Source organism: Carassius carassius, chromosome 21 (assembly GCF_963082965.1).
Source record: "Carassius carassius chromosome 21, fCarCar2.1, whole genome shotgun sequence".
Lineage (NCBI taxonomy): Eukaryota > Metazoa > Chordata > Actinopteri > Cypriniformes > Cyprinidae > Carassius > Carassius carassius.
This window is the reverse complement of record NC_081775.1, coordinates 6,319,080-6,343,504: the sequence shown is the minus strand read 5'-3', so window position 1 is coordinate 6,343,504 and position 24,425 is coordinate 6,319,080. Positions and strand designations below refer to the sequence as shown.

Sequence of the window (24,425 nt, the reverse complement as noted above, 5' to 3'; positions counted from 1 at the left end):
AACTGGATCTCGGACAGGGCTACCTACAGGTACCTCTTCACCCGGACAGCAGAAACCTCACAGCCTTTGTGACACATGCAGGCGTGTTTCGCTACACGCGTATGCCATTCGGACTCAGCTCTGCCCCCAGCTGTTTCCAAAAAATCATGGTGTCGGTGTTGGCTGGTATACCAGGGGTGGCCATTTACTTGGATGATGTGGTTATCCATGGGCCCACCCCCGAGGGTCACGATGAACGCCTCAGCAGAGTCTTTGCAGCCCTAGCTAAACAGAAACTAACCCTGAATGTGGAAAAATTAGTTTTCTCTGCACCGACTATTGAATATGTGATGCTGTGCGTGCGCTCAAGGTGCAGCTCACCACAGCCCCAGTGTTGGCCCACTTTGATATCTCCAGCCCCACCTGGGTGACCTGCGATGCATCAGCTACCGCCATAGGAGCAGTGCTGTCACAGACCCAGCAGGGTGTTGAGAAGCCCATCGCCTTTGCGTCACGGGCCCTCAATCAGACGGAGCAGCAGTACTCAGTGGGGGAACGTGAAGCATTAGCCTGCATCTGGGCCTGCGAGAGGTGGCACTTGTATCTCTATGGCCGCGCTTTCACCCTAAGGACAGTTCACCAGGCCCTGACTGCATTACTTTCCACATCAGGGACAGGCCTCCGGCCACTAAGGCTACACCACTGGTCCGACCGTCTTCGCCAGTATAACTTTGATCTGAAGTTCATCCCAGGCAGAGACAATGTCGTGGCCGATCTACTGTCCCGCTCTGCTCAGCCACACCCCACCACACACACCCACACCGACACAGACCAGGTGGAACAGGACATTGTCCAGATGTTACACACACCCCTCCAGGCCGTTGTATCATTACAAGAATTGAAGGAGGCATCGGAACATGACCCGGTCCTTTCTCAGCTCCGAGTCTATATTCTGAATGGCTGGCCTCAGGGGGTACCAGAATGGCTGGCAGCATTTTCCAGAATAAAGCAGGAACTGTCCTGCTGGAATGACACCTGTGTGGCTCGCGGCCTCTGCACAGTCATCCCCAGCTCCCTGCGTGCATGTGTCTTGGCAATGGCACATGAGGGCCACCTGGGTATTGTGAAGTTGAAGCAACGCTGCAGGGACCGGTTTTGGTGGCCAGGGATAGATAAAGACATTGAGGCCCTGGTGAAAGACTGTGCTGCCTGTCTATTGAGCGGTAAGACTGGTCACCAGGCCCCTCCACCCTTACAACCTCTTGCTTGGCCATCACAGCCCTGGGACCACCTGCAGCTAGACATATGTAGTGAGATACTGGGAGTTCCTCATCACCAACGCTTCCTAGTGGTTGTCTATGACCTGCATTCGAAACGGCCTGAGCTCATTGCCACTGGCTCTGTGACCGCTCAAGTCATAATTAACTTCCTTGACTCTCTGTTTTCCCACCTGGGCCTTCCGAACACTATCACTACTGACAATGGCCCACAGCTGATCTCAGCCGAGTTCACAACATACCTCAAAAACAAAGGTATTCATCACATTCGCACGGCATACTATCACCCCGAAGCTAATGGTGGTGTCGAACGCTTCCATCAGTCACTGAAAAAAAGTCTCAGAGCACACTTGTTCCAGGGATGGAGCTTCTTACAGGCCATCCATCACACACTGCTGCACTACAGGGCCACCCAACACTCTACGACGGGGGTCTCTCCAGCTTTTCTCATGCTTGGCCGTGAGCTCCACCTTCCCCTCGACAGGCTCAGTCCCGCACTGCCTCAGGAACCACTACCGAGAGTCAGGGACTCTGTCACTCGCCATCAGATGAGGATGAAGCAGAAATTCGATTTCTCAGCACGTGTTAAGGTCCCTGACATAAAGGCAGCAGAATGGGTCAGGGTTCGCAGGCCCCACAGAGACAACAAACTCGCTTCATATTGGTCTGCTCCTCTTCAAGTTACTCATCAGTTAGGCCCAGCCACCTTCTTGCTCAGCGACGGCACACGATGGCATGCAAGGTGCCGCAAAGTGCCGCCCCCGGCACATAAAACAGGCGTCGCACCTCAATCCACACCCCCTGCTTGGCAGGACACCCCAGCACTTCAGCTGATACCTCAGACAGTGCCTGCACAGGCTCCGGACATACCTAGCAACCTGCCAGCTGAGATGTGTGCCTGCCCATCACAGGCTGCCCAGCCTCATCCCCATGTTTCTCCACAGCCTGTCCGCATTCGTTCTCGCCCAGGGCACTTACAGGACTTTGTGTCAACATTTCATGTTTGAAACCCCGTAGGAGGGGGGGAAATGTTGTGTTCTCACACAAGTGTTGTTTGATAATGCAATGAGTTAGTGTTCAGTAATGCATCGAGTTTGATTGTGCTGAAAGCATTCTGTCATGCCTGACCAATGTATGGGTTTTTCTACTGGGGTCTGAAAACAGAGAAGGGAAGTGTAATGATAAAACACTTCCTAATCATCGGGAAGAAGGAGGCGGGAACCGGCGCACAATCAACAGAAAACTTTAATGATCAAAATAAACACAAAGCAGCGCATCAGCCCCTCACGGACGACTGATGCGCGCAAAATAAAACCAAAACACAACTAAAATCCCAGGCCTGGTCCTCTCTCGTCCTTCACTGTCGTCGCTCCAGTTTTATATCCTTCCATCTCCTCCATGGGCCTCGAGACCGGTGGGACGAACAGGTGTAGTTCATCTCCAATCACTCCCCCGGCCTCGCTCCCATGTCCCTCGGCCCCGCCCCACTCGTCACATACCCCCATCGCCCCTCGCAGGCCGGGGGGTACTCCCGAGACTGCGCTCTACTCCCCCCCCCCCTCCCTCGGGGGGGCCGCTCACGGGGACCTGCGGGAACCTGGGGGTAGGACAGACGAGGCGAGAGAAAAGGAGATGGAAGGAGGAGCGACAGAGACGAGAGAGGGGAGAGAGGAAAAAAAAATTCCGGTTCCCAGACGCACCGCTGCTCGGCCCTCCACCAGCTGGGTGATCTCCTCCGCGGTGCCTGGCGGTGGCACTGGACGGCCCTCGGCGGACGGCACGACACTCCTCCGCCGCCCGGTGGACGGCGACGGCTCCTCCGGTTTTGGGCAGCCGGCAGGAGTCCCCCGTTCCCTGCTCCTCCCCGTTCCGGCGGAGGCAGCAGGCTCCGGCCACCTGGCGAACGGCGCCGACTCCTCCGCTCCCTCACGGACGGCAGCCGTCTCTCCACATCGTGGGCGGCCGGTAGCGAGCTCGCCCGTCCCCGGCAACTCGCTCCAGTCCACCGCCTCGAGCGTCCATGGCGGCACACTCCTCGCCAGCTCGATGGCACCGCGGATTCACCACAGCGGCGAGGGATCTTCAGCAGCGCGTCCCTCCTTCTGCCGGGTTTCGGCACCACTGTAATGATAAAACACTTCCTAATCATCGGGAAGAAGGAGGCGGGAACCGGCGCACAATCAACAGAAAACTTTAATGATCAAAATAAACACAAAGCAGCGCATCAGCCCCTCACGGACGACTGATGCGTGCAAAATAAAACCAAAACACAACTAAAATCCCAGGCCTGGTCCTCTCTCGTCCTTCACTGTCGTCGCTCCAGTTTTATATCCTTCCATCTCCTCCATGGGCCTCGAGACCGGTGGGACGAACAGGTGTAGTTCATCTCCAATCACTCCCCCGGCCTCGCTCCCATGTCCCTCGGCCCCGCCCCACTCGTCACAGGAAGTAAAAAGATTCGATAAGTTGATGATACTTACTGTGTCGGTGTGATCTCTATCAAACGCAACAGTGTCCAATCCTGCTCCTGGAGGGCAACCATCTTGCGGATTAGCTCCAACACATCTGCCTTAAAAAATTCTAGTAATCCCCAAAACCTTGATTATTGACGTTGCCATGTGTTTACTTAGCATCATGGTTTTATTTCAAACAATTCATATTATACATGGTGTCCAGACTAAATCAACCACAAACTTTTAAGAGGCAGTTCACAGAAAAGAAAGCATTTTTGCTTACATTTTTTTTAGAAATGTCTGGAGATATATACTTTTAAAAGCTTAACTTCTTTTAAATTGTTCTAATATGCAGCACTGTGCAACACTTCAGTGTAATGGTCAAAGACATCCATTGAGTGGTTAGTCCTGTATCTAGAATGCTACTGTAGCAACGTTTGTAGTACAGGAAAAAGGAGTCGGGCACCGGCAAACATTCTAATAAAACTTTAATACTAAAATAAACACAAAACAGTGTAATAGCCGCTCGCAGACAACTGCCACACAAAAACACAATCAAAACACAAAATAAAACCCAGGTCTGGTCCTCTCTCATTTTTCACTGTCATACTCCTCCCTTTATCCTTCCGGAACTCCTCCGTGGGACTCGAGATTGGTGAGTGGTGTCGCTCATCTTCAATTACTCCACCAGTCTCGTTCCGTTCCCATGGCTCTCGGCCCCGCCCCATTCATCACAGCTACATTCTGCAGAGTTTACTAATTAACCCTGATCCAACACACCTGTCTGTAAAGGATTAGGGTTTGAGATTAATTTTGCAGGAAGGTAGAGATCCAGGAATTGGATTTAACACCCATGGTCTAGGGCAGGGGTAGGCAAGTTCGGTCCTAGAGAGCCGCAGACCGGCAGAGTTCAGCTTCAACCCTAATCAAACACACCTGAACAAGCTCATCAATGTGTTTAGGATCACTAAGCTACAGGAAGGTGAGTTTTTTTCAGAAGTATTTGATTATTTGCTTCACTCAGTTAACGCTTCACACTCCTGTCCAGTTGGTAGCGGTAAATGCACCTTTTAGCTGGTTTGCCAACCACCATAAAACTCAGAAAGAAGAAGAAGAGGGTTTTTTTTTCAGGATTGGAGTTGAACTCTGCAGGACTGTGACTCTCTAGGACTGAACATGCTCTAGAGCATGTTTACACAGAGAAACAATGGAAAAGCAGTGTAGTGGAATGCCAAACCACATTCTATGCAAATAGCCCCTAGATGTTTTGATTTAACCAAGATCTGTTTGCATTGTTCTACTCTATTTCTGCCAGTAACAAATTAGCAGTGATCTAGTGGGGTTAACTGGATAGGTAAGGGTTGGGCAACTCTAGTCCTTGACACCCAGTCTCCTGCAGAGTTTAGCTCCAACCCTAATCAAATGCACCTGAACAAGCTTGTCCAGGTGTGTTTGAATAGGGAAGGAGTTTAGTTTTTCAGGACAGTGGACTTCCAAGACAGGTAATGAATCCTCCTAACCTAGCATATTCAGAGGAATAATTTCAGTCAAACACAGTGCAAATTCCAAACACCTGATCCAGCTAATCGAGGTCTTAACAGGCATGCTAGAAACATTCAGGCAGATGTAAGGCAAGTTGGAGCTAAACGCAGGACACCGGCTTTCCAGGACAGAGTTTGAAGACCCCTTGAAGGTCAATGTAAAATGACTACATTTTTTAATTTTTATCCTTTTACCAGGAGCCAAGTCGAACAAAGCCAAACAAAGAATTTTACATTATTCATAAGACAATGCTTCCCCGCCAAACACAACATTTTCTGTTATTCATGAGACAATTCTTCCCTGCACAGAATTTTTCTGTTTCCATGTTTTAACTGTTATACACTAGTGGGTGCCATTATGCATCTCCTGAATGAGTCTTGAATGTGCCGATCAAAAACACAGACCAGGAAGATGCAGAAACAAATGATCTCATATGTAAGCATATGCATATGAAAAGTAATGAGATCATCAACTCTAACCACAAAAATGAAAACTACCTAATGTTACAGAGTCAAATGTCAATCCTGAAAGTGGTAAAGGCCTGTGCAAGCTTTTGGAATACTTATGGAAGTCATCTACTGCATCTTTACTTTGATAATATTACTGAATTCAGATGTAGTTTTTGATAAAAATGCGATTATCAAATTTTTTTTTTTTAATGAAACAAACCTACATTCAAGTGTCGACCAAAAAAAAAATGCTTAAAGCTGTAGTCGGTAACTTTTGGCGCTCGCGTCTGGCGGAAGAACATTGTGTGACAGATAAATACAACAAAATAAAATTATACGACTGGCATAAAAACTGTGACCTTCACGTGACCAAGATGTAACCTAGAGAATCCGGGCTTTTTTTTTTTCAAAATAAAATATCATTATGGCTCAGTGCACTTCTACCTGTTATTTGTTTTGCAAAAATCAGGGATAAGTAGCTCCGGCTGCAATGTTCTTCCGCCAGATGCGAGCACCAAAAGTTACCGACTGCAGCTTTAAAGCTAGACAAAAATAGTTTGTTCGTTTGAAAGTAGAGAGTCTGATTTTTAGTTTGATGTATTGCATGTTCAGATATTCATACAACAAAATATTCTGGGGTCCATAAAATTTTTTGTGAAAATAAGCTGGCAGTGGCTGGCAACTTTTTTCAAAAACGTTGGTGGGGAAAAGAGTTAACAAGAAAAATTGTTAGATAGCAAGCTAGCTAGCACTAGCTTTGCAAATTCTGTTTTGCAAATAGTAATAGTCATGTGGATGCTTTTATTTTGTATGAGAATGGTGTCTTTTGGCACAGATGGCTCAGCTTTAATTCCTGGTTTAAATTGTTTATGGCTTTGGACAATGTAATCAATAGGCCATATACATCTATAAAAACCATATGCAAACAATGGAGAGTGTCTCATTATAAACACTGATAAAGATCTGCACAATGAACGGAGTTACATGAAAGCCAAAGAATGGGTTTTAAATTAATAGTCAGGGGAGCATCAGATTGTGTTGACATATGCATGTCAAATGTACTGGTGTGGTTAATTAGGGGTCTGATGTGAATGCAGCTGTCTTTGAGGGCCAGCTGGGATTGAGTCTTTTGTTTCTGCGCTGTGGAAAATGAAGGGATGTTGAAAGAAAGAGGAAGTGATAGAGTTTAAAAAATGGGAGCTTTCTTTTGGCATGCCGACTGTGGATTAGCATTCTTCTGCTGCTTAAGCCACATCTCTCCCGCTCCCACTTATTCATTCTCTCATTTTACTCTTTCCTGTCTTACTGGCCACTTGTCCACAGTGTTCCTGGTTCAAAACAGGCTAAGCTTTATGGACGGCATGTTGTAGTGCCACCAGTGCTTTAAGTGGCACAAAAGAGGTGCCGGTACTCTATTATATCCTATATATATATTATTTTATTTTTATTTTTTTTGATGACTCCCCTCATCCCCTGAGGTAACAACAACTATATAGAAGGGGTTTTATATACAGCAGTCAACAGACGACCTTATAAAAAATAATAAATCCTTTTATTAGTTTGTGGATTTGCTTGAGCTAGAAAGAGCTACTGAACATAAATAAAATGTGCAAAAGGATAATGAATTTCAAACCTTAACTAAACACATTTTTAATCAAAGATCAACCGACTGTCATTACTCTTTAGTCTGCCACAAGAAACAACAACATTAAAATCATGAACTCAAATGTCATTGTAAAAAAAATAAAAAAAATAACAATGACTGTTGTAACAGTGCGTAAATCAGACCTTTCTGTAACGCTAACATTAATGAGCTTAAACTTATTTTTTGTACACAGTGCCACGAACTGTCAATCACTGCTGTACGCGTGCATCACTGTCCTCCTCGCAGTTTATTAATTAGATAAATTGATATCTAAATTCGTGCCTAGCCGCCTACGGTATTTTTTTAGAACTTAGAAAAAAGATGCTGCAGCCTGGTGGTTGCAGGACGACTCAACCACCGCTGACAGTTTTTAATGTTTATCAGACAATAACTACTCAAGATTTTGCTTTGCTATAATTATCGGGACAATTAGGGCCAGATTTGGGATTCGGGACAACAGTTTAGATTTCGGGACTGTCCCGAATTTTTCGGGACGTCTGGTCACCCTACCTAAAAGAGCTACTGCATTACTTCATTAGCTTGCGTCTGACTTGCAGCGATATTATTCAGGCTTGGTGGGGTGTCAGCCAGCGAGTTACCTGATTGTGGCCGTGTTGCTTAAGTACTCAGAATTTGAAGCCAGGAGAGCATATTAAGTATTGAACACTGTATGTGACATATTACTGAACCGAGTGTGTGCGTTTCACACACCCTCTCCGACCACGTTGAGTTGTTGCTGACAGCGATTAAAGCGACACATGCGCTTTTCACTTGTAAAACTCAAGGGTGTATGGTAGTCTCTGCTCTCGGTGGGATGAATTAGGAAGCTTGCATTGTGAAGGGGGCACTGAAAAGCGGCAGCGCAGGCAAAAGATTAAAACCTCCATTAAAACAGATGTTCAAATGAGCGTACCGGTACGCTAAATATGCTAAAAGCACGTTCTGGGCGCATGGAGAGGTGGCGGTACGCTCAAGAGCTTTATTTGGAAGTGGTGGTACTGAGTACAGGTGCGTACCGGCGCACTTGAAGCACTGAGTGCCACAGTTTGTAAAAACAAGCAAAAATAGCATTTGCACTAATGTATATACAAAAGAAGCCTATGGGCAAGGCATTTAGGAGACATCAAGAAGCCAAAATGTAAAACTTGTAATTTTGTTAAAGTTCTTACATTAATTCTTTCATACAAAACTGTGTTATTTGAGCTGTAAAGTTGTCTCAGTTAAACTTTTAACAGTAAGACTCTTCTGGGCAGATGAACATCTGTATTATAAATGTCATGGCTGTGGTTTTTCAATATGTAAAGTCTAGTTAGTTCAGGTATGAGAGGCCGTGCTTCAGTGCATTCTGTTTTATTTAATCAATTTTTATCACAGTTGGCGCAATTCCATTTTAGCATGTACTGTAAAATGTTGAAATTTTGTGATGATATTTGGAAAGTGTGTTTTTTAATTAGCTGGTCAGCCAACATGGGTGGCTGATATGATACAATTGAATGATAGCTAAAGTATTAGCTTAAATATTTATTTTGTTTTAGTTTTTTTTTTAAATGAGTGCTGCTATCAAATGATTAATCACATCCAAAATAAGTTTTTGTTTACATAATATATGTGTGTGTAATGTGTATATTTATTATGTATATATAAAAACACTAAATGTTTATTTTGGATGTGATTAATCATTTGACACCACTACTTAAAATTCATTACAATATCTGAACATAAAATGTGCTGTATCAATTTATCATAGTCTATCACAGATTTTAATGTTTAGGTGTTAAAATGTAATTAATTGCTGTGATCAAAGCTGAATTTTCAGCATCATTACTTCAGTCTTCAGTGGCACATGATCCTTCAGAATTCAGTCTAATATACTGATTTGCTGCTTAAGTAACATTTTCTATTATCAGTGTTGAAAACAAAAAGTTCAAGAATAGCATTTATTTGAAATAAATATCAGCAAGTACATTAATTTGTCCTTGCTGAATCTGTGTTAATTTAAAAAATTTAATTTAAATCCAAAATAAGTTCAACCAAAGTGCTAATTTTTCGCGAATACAAACAAGCACACTCACACACACTGCACTGCCAACATCAGAATCAAGTTTTACCTTTCTTTTCTCCCAATAAACCAATAAAACTCATAAAATAAATTAAAAGGCGACTTCCAAAAAACATGCACTAATTATACAAATGCAGAAAAATTTATATAACCATCTAAATAAAAATCCAGAAGCTCTCCCAATTAAAAAGCAAGTACAGCCACAAAATGTGCCGTGAACACGCACTCACACACACAATACTGATCTAGTACCGCAGGCCACAGGAAGCACGCAGGTGAGCATTTCTCGTGAGAATAAGAGTTGTACTGTGAGGTGTGTTGTGAGCGTGCAGCTTTGATTCTATCCTCATGCTGAAGTTAAGTGACACTGTGGTTTGTTAGATGACCATATGTCATGTTGCATCAGGATTACAGCTATACCAGCTGTTCTTAATGTAATGTGAGTCAATAAAACACCAGTATTTATGAAATGGTCATGGCCTTTTAAATATAGCACCAGAATTTTTTAATTAGAGACCATTAAGCACATAACATTTCATTTTTTGTTAAGTATAATTAATAATTTCATAGAATTTTTGATCATAGGGACTGTTACATTTTCACTTTTCAGAGTTTTAAAGGTTCTGCCATTTACTCACCCTCATGTCCTTCCAAATCTGTTTGGAAGAACATATAGTTTACTCAAAAATGAACATTTGCTGTTAATTTACTCTTACCCTGAGCCCATCCAAGATGTAGGTGACTTTTTTTTCTTCAGTGTAACATTGAAGATGTTTAGCTGAAACCGTGGTCCTTGGTGATTCATAAAATGCAAGTAATTTGCTGCTATCACTTTGAGAGTCAAAAAGCATATACAGATAACAAAAAAATAATACTCATGGCCCCTGATAATATACTGAGGTCTCATGAAGCGAAACAATTGGTTTGTGCAAGAAACTGAACATTATCCAGACTCCTTGCCTGAAGCTCTTTTAATTACAGATATTGTTGTAAGTAACGTTCAGTTTCTTGCACAGACTAATGGTTTCACTCCATAAGACCTCAATATATAGTCAGGAGCCATGAGTATTAATTTTGTGTTGCCTGCATATGCTTTTTGACTCCCTAAGTGACCGTAGCCATTGACTTGCATTTCATGAATCACCAAGGACCACGGTTTCAGCTAAAACTCTTCTTTACGGTTATACTCAAGAAAAAGTCACCTATTTCTTGAATGACCTTAGGCTGAGAAAAAAACAAACAAAAAAAAAAACCCAGCAAATTTTCATTTTTGGGTAAACTATCCCTTTAAAACTTAATTTTCATCATACAGAACAGAGAAGTGTGAACATTCTTCATAACATCTACTTTTGTTTTCCACAGAAGTTTGAAAGTTAAACAGGGTTCGAACATGAGGATGAGTAAATAATGACAAAACTTTTCCTCCATTTTAATAATGATGTGATTTCTAACATTACTAATAATGCTGTAACTTGTAAAGCATCTATAAGCATTATGGTTTCAAAAGGATCTTCTGCATTATTATCTTATGTTTTTTGTTAGAAAGCCGATTTTGAAGTTAGGTTATTCTAATTTAGGCCAACTTTGTGAACAAACGAGTTTCTATAAAGTAGGCAATTAGGCAAACACAAGTGATGTAGTACACAGGCAAATGACCAGTGAGATCAGCTAAAGCCTTATACTAAAGTAAGTCTGGTTCAATTTCTGTTAAGTGAGTCTTGGCGGCTGAACTCTGAGTCAGAATTGGGGTCCGGGGGGCATGGTTATCCTGGAGATCGGGTTCAAGATCGGGATCAATCTCGTCATTGCTTTCTGCACTGTAATCGACTTCCTCCAGGAACGCTGGCTCATCCTCTTCCAACACGTATGTGGTGGGACTGCAGGAAACACACACACACACACACACACACACACGGGCTGTCAGTTAATATATGTCAGCTAAGTATATGAGAAGTGAGATCATATCCTCAGACAGAAACAGAAAGAACTACGTATTTATTCCCATACAGTAAATCACAATTAGTCTACCTCATTTCCATTAACACTACTTTAATACTCAGTTGTGTGAGAATTTTATCTCTTCTGCAAGTGATGTTTGGAAGACAAAACTTAATGCCTTAATTTTAGGGTGTTACTGTTAATAAGGCATTCAGGGTAATTGCTAGGTGTTTTTGTTTCATTCGCCGTGTTCTCACACCTTCTGACTAACAGAGAAATCACAAAAGCATTAGTTTTAAATAAACCTAACCTGTCAAGTGTAAACATGCCCTAAGCTTTGCTCGGATGCGAGCAAGTGAAATTTGAAATTTGCCAATTTCATTTTTTTTGGGCTTCAAAATCTTGACCCCCATTCACTGCCATTAAAAAAGCTTGAAAGAGCCAGGACATTTTTTATGACTCAGATTGTATTTGTCTGGAAGGACAAAGTCATATACACCTATAATTTCTTGAGTGTAAGTAAATCATGGATTAAATTTCATTTTTGGGTGAACTATCCCTTTAATATGTTTATGGAATGTTGCATTTTCGGCAACATATTTTTTTAACCCTAACTGATGCAGTGTGAATATTTTTATTTCTTAAACAACCATGTCTGAAGACATACCCATGTAAGTATTCCAGGGTGCCAATGTCAAGATTCACGGATTGGCCAACACAGAGTCCCAAACTTAACCCCATTGAAAGTCTTTGTGATGTGCTGTAGTTGACTTTAAACTGCCTGGCCAAAAAAGTTGCAGACTCTAATATTGCATTGGACTGTCTTTAGCTTCAATAACATTATGCTTTCTTTGGGGGATTGTTTTGACAACATTATGCAACATCACAACATTAATTTCCATTAAGAGCTGCATTAATTTTTGGCCGAGATCTTGTATAGATAAAAAAGGGAGAGTTGAACCACTCTGTAAAGTCGGCTTCAGACTTTCAGTAGAGTTAAGCTCAAGACTCTACTGTGGTGGCTAAATCATATGTGAAAATGATTCCTCACGCTCACCGAATCACTAATCCACAGTTTGGGTGCAATGAATCCTGACATTGCCATCCTGAAATATGGACATGAGCACGTCTTACGACCTAGGGCCAGTTTTACTAAACACTGCAAATTAGCATTAGAGTACAATTCCATAAAAGCGCTGATGGGAAGAACACAGACGCAGCCAGATTATTTCCATAATGACTAGCACAATCTACCAAGAGCAGCGCAAATTGCCACCGGCTTTAAGACATGCTTTTTTAAGGTTTAAATAATGGAGCAAATACCAGTAATTTGACGAGTGCAAATGTTAGTAAATCTCATTGTGTGATTCATTTTAATACGCTCCTCCAGTAAAATTTGCGTTTGAAAGGGAAACTCCTACAAATGCATATTCAATAAGACCAGGCCCAAAAATAACTGTGCCCACACCTTTTCATCACTAATTCTTCACTGCATGTCTTTAGTAAATCCTGACAGTGCTATTTTTATGCCAAAAGACAGTTCGCACTGATGCAAGCTGCTAGTAAATCTGGCTCCTGGTTGTTTCTCTATAATATTCTTCCCTTTAGAAATAACTCAGAACCCCCATTCAATGTACAGTCATGGCCAAAAGGTTTGGCAGTAATTTTAACTTTTGGGAAATGGCCTGGTGTCAAGAAGGACAGCTAAAAAGAAGCCACTTCTCTCCAAGAAAAACATCAAGGACAGACTGAAATTCAGCAGGAAGTACAAGGATTGGACAGCAGAAGACAAACTGCAAATTATTTTCTCTGATGAAGCTCCCCCCTGACTGTTTGGGACATCTGGAAAATTGGTTGTTTGGAGAAGAAAAGGTGAACGCTACCATGAGTCCTGTGTTGTGTCAAAAGTGAAGCATCCTGAGACCATCCATGTGTGGGGTTGCTTTTCAACCAAAGGAGTGCACTCTCTCATAATTCTGCCCAAATACTCTGCCATGAATAAAGAATGGTATCAAAACGTCCTGCAAGAGCGATTTCTTCCAACAATCCATGAGCAACCATGTCACAAGCAAGAGTGATAAAGAAGATCATAACACTGACATTTTGGATCCGTGGCCAGGCAGCTCCCTGGATCTCAATACCATAGAGAATCTGTGGTCAGTCCTCAAAAAGGCGGGTGGACAAGCAGAAGCCCACAAATTGTAATCAACTCCGAGAACTAATAAGGCAAGAATAGATCGCCATCAGTCAGGATTTGTCACAGAAGCTAATATCCAGCATGCCAGAGCGTAAGAAAAATAATCTACAAGTACAGAAGCAGCAAACTTTGCAAAACGTTTGGCCATGACTGTAAGTCTATGGGATTCCCCATCTCTCCTCAACAAGCTGCACAATTTGCACAAACGATGCGGGACGAGTTCCGAGCCACAGTTGAATACTTTAGGCTAAAGGGTTGTTCAAATCTCTAACCGTAATTTTGAGCTATAAAAAATGGCCGGTCAATACAACAAAACCAACAAACGACTCCTGCAGGTTAGCGGTCGAAAACCTCATGTGGCGGCAGAGGACGCATTTCTTTGCATGCCTCTCTATCGGTGTCTCTCTCTCCTAACGCAATAACCTTACTAAGAGTGATGATGGTTTTATGGCTCTCTTGTTAAGCAGTTAAATGGTTTAATGTGTGGTCTGGTGGTTTGGCTGGTTTTAGTGGGTTTTTAATGGTTTTAATGGTGTGAGGGGGAAGAAACTGGATCCAAGCGAGACGGGCCGAGGGGAGGGGGGACAGACTCAAAGTGGATTAGCGGGCGTTTTGATCAGGTGATTAGATGACTATAATGAGCAGAGTGCTTCTTTCTTCACTCAAGTGCACTGAGCCCCATGTGACTGACATCTCCTCAAGTGGTGCCGGCCATTAGAAGAGGCCTGCAAGATCGTGTGTGTGTGTGTGTGTGTGTGTGTGTGTGTGTGTGTGTGTGTGTGTCCATTACAGAAATACACAAGCCGGGAGGGGCCGAAGTACATTCCCAAGAAGCTTCTAGACTCTAGAAGCTTCTGACATCATGGACATCATGGCTATTATTGTTCTGAACATTGTGGGCTCCGAGCTGCTTAATGTTGTATTGAAATTCGATATGGCAGCTGTTGTGCTGGTTCATTCGGCAGCAGAATAACAGGACGTCCTGAGCTGGATACGGTCACTGTACTGGTGATGTTGGGGATGCTGCGGGGGTCTATCAGGTCGTTCTCCGTGTCCAGCAGATGGGAGTTGTGGTTGTGGAGCTCTAAGGGGGACGTGAAGCGTCTAAGCCTAAGCAGAGCCGAACTAAAATGAGCACCCATTTCTTCTAGTTCACTTGTACCAATCTGGAGCCCCTGCAAACACACACAAACACACACACACATACAGATCACCTGTTACATGGACTATTTGTAAATGATTGGTTTGCAAAATGATATCTGGGTTCAATTTATTAACAGAGGACATGTGATTTTGTGTCCAAATTCACTCAGCATAGGGTCTCTGAGTGTATATTGTCTGGATGTGGGACATGATGAAATAAAAGAGTTTATTAAATCATATTAAATAATATCATTAGAGGAATTAATTAAATGTACATTTCAGCTCCACTATAAATACAGTATAATATATACAATTCATAACTTTTTTAATTTGTAACATTTCATTTATTTGATCACTATGCTAACACTTAATTTTAATGACCAATTCTCACTTGTTGCGTATTAGCATGCATATTACTAACATTTTATTTATTTGTTTGTTTTTCTAGAGGTCTTAAATGCGGAGATTGAGACATTATAAAAATCACTTTTTTAAAAAATCACAAATGTAATTCTTAATTCTAAAAGATTAATTCTTCTGTTAAAACTTGTGATTATTTGAACTATAAAGCTGCTTTTGTCAATTTTATTGTCATTTGGGTAAAAATCTGTAATCCATAATTCATAATGAAGGACAGCACAATAAGCACAATTTTAGTGACATGATATATATATATATATATATATATATATATATATATATATATATATATATATATATATATATACATACATACAGTAATTCATGTAATTAGAATATCAAAAAGTTGATTTATTTCACTTATTTCACTCTTTATAGAATTTTATCAATTCTATTCAAAAAGTGAAACTTGAATATTATATTCATTCATTACATTTGGGATTTTTCTTAGTTGTCAGTTATAATCATCAAAATTAAAAGAAATAAACATTTGAAATATATCAGTCTGTGTGTAATGAATGAATATAATATACAAGTTTCACTTTTTGAATGGAATTAGTGAAATAAACTTTTTGATGTGATACACGATAACTAAAACTTACATTAGTACTGTTAATTTAATTTTGTTTATATATATATATATAAACTTAAGAGAAACTAAAAACATAACCAAAAATAAACAGCCAAAATAAATAATCTTTTCCTGTAGAGTAGAAGCCGTCTTCACATAATGGACTAATCTGATCTGTCTGTGAAACTAACTAAAGTCTGTGTACTAATCGGCTGATCTCTGATGCATATTGCACACTAAACTGGAAAATACTTTCTCAATCTGCTGAAATCTATGATTGGCAGGCTGTACACAACTTCCTCAAGTAAGGGCACACAGGGTCTACTTGGAAGCAAAGCTGTTTATGATGCACTGGGTTGATTCACAGAGAGCACTAATCTCTGGATCTGCCAAAGTTTGTTGTAAATCAAATTCAATCTTTGAAAGAGTTCTGTTTGAGGTACTTAGTAGCAAGTAAACGAGACACCCACAAGCTGCTTGTTTTGTGTCTGGGAAGTAAACAGCACTTACTGTATTGCTTTTGGATTCTGATGGCAATAGTTAACCGTTTCCAAAATGTTCTGGTGATTTCTGCTAAAGCTGCTCACAGAGAATGCTGAGCCGGTATTTAATTGCTTTTTTAAATTTTGTCCCCCATGCCTATCGTTATTATTATTTATTAACTATTATTTTAACCTGCTGCTAAATGGCATGTAAAAACAAATAGCAACATGTCAGTCTGGTGGTCTCTTCCAGTTTAAAGTGGGCAATTTTTTTTGGATCAGATTTTGTCATTTAGTTTTCATCAGATATGAAACTAATTTGAAATTACTTAATGTTTAAAAGGGCAATAAAGCAAAACTTACATTCTTTTCTTTCTTTTTTTTTTTTAGCAAGCAGCAACTTATACATAAATTAAGGGACAGAAAATGAGAATACTGTAAAGGTTACATGCTGTTTCAGATTCAAACATGTAGTGGCCACATCAGCCAATATTTGATGGCTCCAACACAGGTCTGAACACACTGTTATAAAACTATAGAATACAGAGCTGCCTATTATAATTTTTTTAATGGGACAATACATTAGCTTAGCATCTAGTTATTGTAAATGTAAAGTTTGTGACTGTTATATTCACATACTGGGCAGAAAGAAGCTTCAGTCATGTTCCTTGGGTCCCGGATCGTTCACACATGGACTGGAGCACCATCTACTGTCCTCCTTCAGCATGAAAACCGTTCATTTTATATTCATCCATTTTTGAACATCATTTGTGATCCTGGATCACAAAACCAGTCATAAGGGTCAATTTTTCTAAATTTAGATGTATATATCATCATCATAAATAAGCTTTCCGTTGATGTAAGGTTTATTAGGATCTGACAATATTTGCCGAAATACAACTATTTGAAACTCTTGAAACTGAGGGTGCAAAAAAATCTTAATATTAAGACAATTGCGTTTAAAGTTGTCCAAAACAAGTTCTTAGCAATGCATATTACTAATCAAAAATTAAGTTTTGATATATTTACAGTATGAAATTTACAAAATATCTTTATGGAACATGATCTTTACTTAATATAATGATTTTTGGCAAAAGAAAAATCTATAATTTTGACCTACACAATGTATTTTTTGGCTATTGCTACAAATATACCCCAGCAACATAAGTCTAGTTTTGCGCTCCAGGGTCACATTTAATTAGAGAAACAATCAGTTTTGATAATATTAATGACATCTGTTCAGTGCTTGCTTATCAGTGGATTCTTCTGATGTCCAAAAAACATTAAAAAAAACTTTCAAAAGAAAGGGAACTTAATTTTAAGAACACCATAGAGTCCTGTCTGAACCAGGTGACTGACTCAACCTCTTGCTCCTTAAAAAAAAAAAAAAAATTATTAATTAAAAAAAAAATATATATATAAAAAAATATATATATATTACTTATACTCAGGTGTGACTTATAGTCCGAAAAATACGATATATATATATATATATATATATATATATATATATATATATATATATATATATATATATATATATATTTGTTTGTTTGTTTGTTTGTTTATTTATTTATTTATTTATTTTGTTTATTTATTTATTTATTTATTTATTTATTTATTTATTTATTTATTTGCTGCCTACTTTTCAAGCTACAGGAATATCTGATTAAATGCAAAGTAATTCATGCATTATCAGCACATCATACATATTTTTATTAGAATTAAAATGTAAAATATTTTGATCACTGCACAATCCCTTATGTTTTTTCAGTATTTCGACAGCTTAAATGTGAAGTAGGTGTGGTCAAACTTTTTCCATCATTTCTCTGATATAAGGCACACTAAGCTGATTTTAAAACAGGCAATGTGTGGAATTATTTTCACTTTATGAAGTCCAGTGATGAAGATGAAGCTGTTTTTACTTGGAGGACTGCAGAAAGTCATACAGCATTGTTCTTATTCTCCACCTTTCCAAAGGCACGTTGCATATATGGTTAAAACTCATTTGAAATGTTTTTTTTGGCCTGTTTCCACAGCATTTGCATGTGGTTACAGTGAGTTCAGTTTTCAAAGTTTCTTGTCTCTTTGCTAAGTGTTCCCACAATCTGTGAGAAATTAATTTCAATGACACTTTCTAGATTAACAGCAAGAACAATAATAGCAAGAAACATACATCACATAATCACACAAATCAAAGCCGAATTTTGAATTTGGTTAAAAGCAATCTTGTGTCATTAGAAGCAAATAATGGAACATAAGTACTGGCCAAGTTGTCTTAGCTGATTTGTGGCCTAAGAATAACCCCTCCCTTTTTTTTTTTTTTTACATTTGTACTTGCCCTGCCTATATTTTCAAGGTACATTTTTATAATATAATATAATATAATATAATATAATATAATATAATATAATATAATATAATATAATATAATATAATATAATATAATATAATATAATATAATATAATATAATATAATATAATATAATATAATATAATATGTGACTCTGGAGCACAAAATCAGTCTGAAGTTGCTGGGGTATATTTGTAGCAATAGCTAAAAATACATTGTATGGGTCAAAATTATACATTTTTCCTTTATGCCAAAAATCATTAGGATAATAAGTAAACATCATGTTCCATGAAGATATTTAGTAAATTTCCTACTGTAAATATATCAAAACTTAATTTTTGGACATATTCAAAGGCGATTTTTTCAGTACTTTGATTTTTCTGCATCCTCAGATTCCAGATTTTCAGTTGTACAGTAGCATGGCCAATTATTGTCCGATCCTAATAAACCTTACATCAATGGAAAGCTTGTCTATTCAGCTTTTAGATGATGTATAAATCTAAAATGTAAAAAATGTATAAAAGATGATGTATAAAAAAATTACACTTAAGACTGGTTTTGTCCAGTGTCACAAATAATATAATATAATATAAAAATATTTATGTAGTTACTCATGAATTCTTTTTGGTAATTTTGTACATACATTTTTCATTATTTTTATATTAAATATTTAATAGTACAATTTATTTTTTAACAATTACATTTTATTGTTTCCTAAAACACTCATTTTTGATAATAATTATTTTTTACCAGCTCATTCTAATTGATGCCTCAAACCTGCTACGAAAATTCATTCTACCAGTTATGCATTTAAATCAAAAGAATTCACAATAATGTCACAGAAAACCACATTTTTATGTTCGCAGAGTATCAAGATACATATATATTATCAATAAATCAATAAACTTAAATGTAAGTCTCATGAAAGACTTGCACTGCCCTAACCTTAACCTGACCTGAAACTCACTGACACTAACCCTTGACTTAGAGCGTTCAACTACAAAACTGCAGCTGGACAGACTGAACGCTGGAGCCATCTGAGACAGTAGCTTTGGCAGAGTAAAAAAAAACTAAAACACTTGCATTGATAACAAGCCTTCACAAGCATTCAGCTTGCGACTGTCAGACTTGACTACACTGAAGCATCTTTTGTGTTAAACAGAAGCATGGATGGATTGAAAAGGATATTTGTATATTGTAAATGTAAGATGATTTCTAGAAAAAAAAGTCTTTAGAATGGTAGCATATAAAAGCGTCAGATGTGTTTAATGTCATTAGATGTCATTAACTCAATTTAAAGCAACTTCTCTCATGTACAGCGTGTTGCTCTCTCACCAGTGGAGATCTTCCTGTAGCTCTGAGGTACTGCAGGACACTCTTGGCGTGGTAGATGGTGGGGTGCAGCTCGGCATTGGGGCTCTGCCACTGTCTGTTCAGATCCTCCCCACTCAGAGAACAACGATGACTGCAGAGTAAAAGCAAAGAAGATTGCAAATATGTTATTACAGATAAGGTGTGTGAAGAATGATTGTCCTTTCCATTATCGGTAACACTGTGTGATAACTTTCATTTATACTATTAACAAACAATACCACATTATCAATAGTTTTATTATGCAAAACCTTATCACTGCATGATCCAGTATGCCTATGAATAAAATTAATTGCACATGAATTTGGGCTGAGAAATAAATAAAAAATAGCTTTAAAAATAAATATTTTGATTCAACATAAAATTTAAGCAACTGCATGCAATGTGACCTGACGCACAGGGTGGAGTGCATTAAATGCATAAAAATTTTGACATGCTACTTTTCCCATGATTAACTTCTTTACATTAAATTGACAATAGGGATGAACCGATATGATTTTTTTGGGGCCGATACCAATTTTAAGAAACACTTATTGGCTGATACCGATATTTGTCACTTCCTCTCTTATTTGAAATTTTGCCATCAATATGGTAGTATTTTGATCATGTTTTAAATCAGCAAAGTTCAAAAACACCTGCATTTAAATTGTACTAGCAGTTTTATTGCTGCATCATCAAATAATTTTTTTATGAACATGGATTGGATCCATTTAACATTCAGCAGGCCTACATAAATACAACAGAACAAAGATACATATTAAATAAATAGTGCTTTTTAGGTAGGTTTAACAGTTTTCAGGTACATAAATAAAGTAAACAAATGTAAAATAACACTTCACTGTATAAATGAAATACAATAGGATATAAAAATATATACAAAAACTAATAAGAAGATTAATCATAAAGCCTATTACAATAAAGGATTAATTTGTAAGTTTAATTATGTATGAGATATTTGCTAAGGTGGGATTCTTATTTTGACGGGTTTTCTAGTCTACGGGGCAATATGGCTAATGAAAGAGAGAGAGAAAAAGTTTAATGTGCACTTCTTATGTTCTGTTTGGATTAGCTTTAATGGTGATTTCTTTTTTTGGAGTGAAAAATGACAAAATAAACTTAAAATAAAACCTCAGTAAAGTTTTGGTCATCATTCAGATGAGGTCCACTACACTTATGAAAGTTACAAAAGTTATTTAGTCAAGAATAGTTTGCGATCTTTTGTCTTTTGTTATTTGATTAGCTTTAAAGTGCAGACAGCAGAGCTAGGATTATGCAACAGACATTATACAGCTCAGTGCCTTCACGCAGTTGAACAAACCATTGGTTTGTTATATTGGCGTTTTCCTTACATCGCCAATATGCCGATGGTTGTAATTTGAGGAAAAATCGGCTGATAAACATTGGCGGCCAAAACATCAGGGCATCCCTAATTAAAGGCACAATATGTAATTTTTCTGCTTTAAAAATAGCAGAAATCACTATATCTATGTTATATATATATTTTTTAGTTGTGTACTTACATTATCCCAACAGTTTCCACAAACTTTCAAATTCGGAGAAAATTATAGTTTAATTAGAAGACACGGCACGTTTCTTTATTTCCGTTTTGTCGCCCGTCTATGGCGTCATATAAGCTTTGACCCCTCTAGTTTATCTAACTTCCTGCGGAACCCGGCGGAACGCCAAATACAAAGGTGAACCAAAGCAAAGAAGAGACGAAAAAGAAAAAGTAGTAGCTAGCCTTGATCGAGACTATTATATTTTATATTTATATTGTTTATATTAGTATTTATACCTCAATCAATAACTTAGTTATGGATCATGATTATGCTTTGCCTGCACGTTCTGTGAATCGCAAACGTACGGGTGAAATAAATGACCCGAGAAGGTTTTGGGACAAGAGAAGAAACAAGACACGGGTAAATATTGGAGTTGCATTTCCACGATGGAGAGAGCTTCGTGACAAGCTGAAACTACAGAGAGATGCCGAACTCGCTTGCATTCTAATAAACAGGTATGCATCCATTCAGCTAACTGTATCTATCCGTATATTTTGTGAAACGATGATGTCTTGTGTAAAACGCAGAGGGACTAGCGCTCATGTATAGTATAATGTAAATCCACATTTGTTCTATATCGAGCTGGATAAAGTAGCTTCAAATGCAGTTCACTATCTTGTTCGATATCATAGTATAAACGTAATTATAATTATTAACGAAAGGCGACCATGTTTTTTAACATAAATTACTACTAGCTAGATGGAATATTGATTTGATAGGGGTCTGATAATTCATATATCTCTCAGTTCGAAAAGACGTGTTTGTCAAAATACTAAGTTAGAATGAGTGCAGAATGTCGGGAGCAACAGAGCGCGTGTTCCAATGACAACAACTCCCATGAGCCCACGCTCTTTCCCGACGTCATCAAAGTACGTCTCATGTTATTATTTTGATTGAGTGACCCCTGGTGGCCAAAAATCCCATACTGTATGTTTAACACCCCTAGAAATTCTATAGAACTAAAAAATTAAACATGTTATTTTTAAAAATGGTTGGTGCTGCATTCAAATGATGAATGAAAGGGGTAAATACTTTAAGACTGTACTGTCAACAGTATCTCTCTATCCGTATCTCTTATAGAATCTAGTGTTCTATTTTGACATACTTTCCATTAATGACACCATCAGGGTTGAGCATGGAGATGATTTTGAAGATGTAGCTCTCTATATATTCTAGAGTGCCCTTCATCACCCAGCTAGAGTTAGTTTCTCCAGGATGTACCCGCACAGACAGAAACACCACCTGACTGCTTCCTATACACACACATTACAGCATTGCTAAGTGTGCCACACCTATACATAGAGGCTGAAATGAAAATCACATTACTGATAGCTTGCATGAGAGAATGCATGGAAGAGTGCCTGAGTGAGATGCATTGAAGAGTGCTTGAATAAGCATATGTGCAGGTACTTTTAAGAACGCACGGAAGAGTGATTTAATAAAGGTATGCGCTGGTGCATGACCGAATGCATGGGAGAGTGCATGAGATAGTGTACTGTATATGAGTGTGTTCATGGGAGGGTGTACACTCGAATATATGCACGAGTGTACGAGAGGCTGAAATGATAACAGCACTGAACCCTGTGGATGAAAGAACATGAAAGAGCATGCGATAATTCACAGGAACATGTGCACAGGAAGTGCTTAAGAAAATGGATTTCTGTGTTTATAAAAAAGGGAATTTCAGAGTGCATGGCAGCATGCTTGAGAATGTGCATGTGACAATGCATGCAAAAGGGCACAACAGTGTTCATGAGAAAGTGTGTGCTTGGAAGCGTGCATGCAATAGTGAATGTTAGAGTGTACTTTAGAATACGCATTCTAAAGGCATGAGAACATATTTAAGTGTTCATTAGGGAGTACATAGGAGTGTGAATGCAACATATTCAATAGAGAGAGTGATTTAAGTGTGCATGTGAAGGTGTATCAGAACGTATGCAAGTGATCATAGCGCATATGAGCTATGAGAGCATGCATTGGGATGCATGTGAGAGTGTTCAGGCAATTAAGTGCATGTGAGTGTGAATGAGGACATATGTGAGTGCTCCTGAGACTGAATGCATGTGGACATGTATGAAGACACACATGGGAGATCATGTGAGTGTGCATAAGGATGCATGTGAGAGTGTGTAGCTGACGCTACAAGTCCAGTGTGAACTCGTTTCCATGACTACACCGGAAGTTGTTCATGCGCAACCCCATATGACGATAAAGTTGTTTGGTAATGCAATTATAATGTGTTTTGTTTACTGTAATCCTGAGTAATAGTGTGATTTAAAACCGTTTGTTACATTGCTCTTGCTAAATTTATGAAGAAGAGAAAAGTTGGTTATTGCTAGTCACATGTTTAACCCGGAGGTATTGAGAGTAGCGCGAGAGAGGAAAGAGAGTCGTGGGTGAGAACAGCGAACTTTTAAGCTCCCGTCTATTATTCTACAGCTGGTCTACCAGGCGAACACGGTAATAATTATTGAGCTATCTTAATAACTTATTAAACACTGTTAAATCTTGTTTTCAAAAAATGTGAGACATTGTATTGTTCTGCATAAGAAATAAGAGTGTATGAATGTTGCTCTAGGTGCTTTGTGCTTGAAACTGTTTTGTTTATCTTCTAGTTTTCACGGTGTTTCATGATACTTCAGAGAAGAATAAATGTGAATGTGAACATCAGTAAGAAGCGTGGACTCATTTATGACCAGTGTAGTTAAAGTGAAAACGTGTGGCCTAACTCCATCATCCAGAGGTCTTCAGTGTGCGGCTCTGCTTCATATCCTGTGGCGAACTTCAGGTCTTCAGTGTACGGCTCTGCTTCATATCCTGTGGGGAACTTCAGGTCTTCAGTGTGCAGCTCCGCTTCATATACCGTTGTGAACTTCAGGCTTTCAGTGTGCGGCTTCATATTCTGCGGTGGACTACAGGTTTCAGCGTGTAGTCTTGCCTCATCTCCTGCAGTCTACCTCAGCCGACAGCATCCATTTCAGGTCAGA

At 39.1% G+C, this 24,425-nt stretch overlaps 1 pseudogene; it reads right to left on the bottom strand.

The window, feature by feature from the left end:
• Positions 1-11,101: 11,101 nt before the first annotated feature.
• Positions 11,102-24,425, bottom strand: part of LOC132098210 (cytosolic carboxypeptidase 1-like) — a 36,741-nt pseudogene continuing 23,417 nt past the window's right edge.